We start from the raw sequence: 3,635 nt of genomic DNA, 5'->3' as shown, positions 1-3,635 counted from the left end.
GAGAACAATTTTAGAGTAAAAAATTATTATAAGTCTATAGTATTTTTCTGTATTTTTCGTTCATGTTTGGAGAGGGTTTTGTGGAGACTTGAAGAAAGGAGTTTTTCTTCCCCAAGTTGGAAGTGGGTCTTCTCCGTTCTTCTTCCTTTTCTTAAATCAAGGTTTAATTCCTTATGCCCATTTGATTTTAGTATCATATTAGGTGTATTTTGTTATTTCTTGGGGTGTGATTTAGCAAGTATGTGTTGATATTGTTGTTGGGTCTTGCTTGTTGATAAGATAGATGTATTTTAATGGTGATTTCACCTAGTGGTTGTGGTTTAATTTAATGGTTTGTAGTTTCAAATACAAAACCACTCATGTGTTTTCGGCTTGCCCGAGAGGGAGGTCGCGGAACTAAGACCGCTAGACTGATGACCTAAGGAGTGGGTCGACATGAGTTTCAGCCCGAGAGGGTGAGCCCTAGTCCCATATCCTAACACTCAGCTCGAGAGAGTGAGTGGGGTAAGGCGTAGGCTGGCCTTCATGCGGCAAATGGGTGTCTGAGAGGAACGCATTTTAAACGGGGTAAGTGTTCCCCGAGAGGGAACTTATTTCCATCTAAAGCTTAGCTTAGTCACTATTATCTTGCAAATTTCCTATCGAAAGCATGTACCCAACGATTTATCTCAACTTGTATTGCGGTCACTACCCAAGAACTTGTCCCCATACTTGATCTTCTTATTATATTTGTTGTTTTTTACTACTTGTGACAAAACCCCCAGTTGATATTTGACACCTTTGTGTCACCCCTTTTTATGTACAATGTTTTTAATCGTTAATGTCTTTAGCTACGACTAGTTTGAACTAAATTTTATTTTTCTACTAAATTCTCAAAACCACTCCCTTGGGACACGACCCCAACCCTTCGGTTGGTTACTATATTATCGACGATCGTAGACACTCGTACTGTAGGTTAGTGTCGTTGGTCACGATAAGCATCACACTGTCAACCAGATAGTTTGAAAAAATTGTCAACACACGCTGGGCCCAGAAGATAGTGCCACGTAGGCTGAAAAGGGGTAGAAAATTATTTATAAAATAGGTTCGGGGGGGGGTAATAGGACCTTAGTATAGTATAAGTGTGTCTCTGAGATTTCGGGCATAGGTTGGGGTGTACTTATGCATTTTCCCAAAATAAATTAATGAACTTTCAATAAATTAATTTGATATAACTATCGAAAATTAGAAGAAAATATCAATTGAAAGCTATAGAAAATCATATATACGACCTAAATAATGGTTGAATCAGTTATTATTGCTCCATTTCATTTAGTTTTCGATGTGTTAACTAAATCCCATCATGTGAGAGAGAAGTAGGTGTTGGGTTCGAAAGTAATTAGGGTGTTATGCGGAAGCTTACAATTGCAATCATATGATTGACAAATTAGACCACCACTCTAAACCACTACCCTCACTATAGTCAATTTCTACTACCAACAAACTTCACTATCACAACTAGTGTTACTGCCATTATCACCATACATTCTTCGATCACCACCACCATCACTACTATCATCTACCACCACCATTATGGTAATTATCTACTACCAACCACTTTCATCACCATAAGTAGCATCGCTGACAACTACCACAAATACATCATCAACCACCATACATTCTTCAGTCACCACCATTAACACCACTAACTAATAACACCAACCACCAATATCATTATCAATCTCCATCATTATGATATTCACTGCAACATCAACCATCTCCATCATCATAACTATCACCACCTTCATTACAACAACTATTATCACCACCACCACAAGCTAACTCAACTATCACTAGCAAGCACAAGTGTTTTATTTTTTTAATTAATTATTTTTAAATATTTAATTAAGTTTTATTTGAATTATATATTTATTATGTACATGGAAATAAATTATATACATTCAGATGTTGGAAAACAAATAATCTTAATCATTTAGTGTTCAGATCTAGAGACCACATCTTAATCATTCAGATGTGCATTCAAATTTAGACATCTAAATCTTAATGAAAACAAATGAGACCTTAATGGATCTGAATAGGTCTTAACCATTAAGATTTAGAATAGAGTTTTAATATCATTAAGAAGTATTCTTGTGTGGATAATATTCACCATCACTCTAACCACCACCACTAACCACCCCTGCCATCACGTCAATGCTCTTTTGTAGTTTATCTTCTTCTTTTTTTGTTTTATTTTGGGAAAGGTTCAACCTTTCTTTTCATGTGAAAGGTTGTTCTCTTCCTTTTGCCATTTTATTTTTCTTTTTAAAAATATAATAAAACTCGAAAATAAATATAGTAGCTAACTTTTTTAGACAAATAAAAATATAGGAAAATTAAATAATTAGAATACACCACGAAGTAATTAAAAAAAAATATTACAATTACTAACTTATTTTTTATTAAAATAAAAAATAATAAAAAATATATTTTATATACTCCTTTTCTTCTTTTTATTTTTTTCTATTTTTTTTCTTTTATTTCCTGTAGGGGTGTTCACTGTTTGGATAAAAACCGATCCAAGCCTAAAATTCAATCCAAACTGATTAAATAAACCAATTTTATTTGAGTTTGGTTTGGTTTGGTTTTATATTTTAAAAAATCAATGGTATTTGATTTGGTTATGATTTTGTTAATTTTTTTTTGAAGAAATAACCGAATTGAACCGACAAATTATATGCATATATATTTTTTTTTTATTATTATACATACATAATATATTGCTTTTATAAACAATTTTAAAGATCTTATATATGTTTTTATCAAAATTTATTTATAATTTACTTATGAAAGCAAAAATGCCCAAGGTGAGAATATTTATTTTATTAGTTTCATGTATATAGTATCTATGACAATTATTTGTGGGACTGAAAATGTCACTGTCTCTTCCTTCTAGGACAAAATAGTAAATTTTGAAACTTTATTCATACTAAATTTAGTGATAGAAAGTTATTACAGACATTCTAACTATTGTTCATTTTAAATGGATTGTGGTCACTTTTTTTCACGTTTTAAATGAATTGTTTCTTTAAAATTTGTGTATGGTTAATAATCTAATAATCGAACCAAACCGAAACCGACAACAACCAAACTGATAAATGTATGTTATATTGGTTTGATTTGTTTTTTATAATTTTAAAACCAATTAAGTTTGATTGATTTTGATTTTGACCAATAACCGACCCAAACCAACTCGTGAACACCCCTAAATTTTAGTAAACTGATTTGGAGGGGGGGGGGGAGGGTTGCGAAGCAGTAGATCAAATTACTATATATAAAGAAGAGTTGTAAACTATAGGCCTGCTTTTCATTATTTTTCTCCATTTTCCCATTTTTCTCCTTTATTGGTTCTTTTTATTTGTGCATCTTTTTATTTATTTTTTCAATTTCTTTATTTGATGTTCCTTTCCTTTTTTTTCTTTTTTTTTTTTCAATTTTTTAATTGTTTATTCATTTTCTTCCTTTTCCATTTATTTTTTCTCAAATCATGATATTCTTTATTTTATTTTTACCATAATTTGATTTCATATATATTGTAATGATATCATTGATCATTGCTTCAATCATTCAATGAGACTTCCATGATACCATATATA

Source organism: Solanum tuberosum, unplaced genomic scaffold (assembly GCF_000226075.1).
Source record: "Solanum tuberosum cultivar DM 1-3 516 R44 unplaced genomic scaffold, SolTub_3.0 scf00036, whole genome shotgun sequence".
Lineage (NCBI taxonomy): Eukaryota > Viridiplantae > Streptophyta > Magnoliopsida > Solanales > Solanaceae > Solanum > Solanum tuberosum.
Note: the sequence above shows the minus strand (reverse complement) of the source record.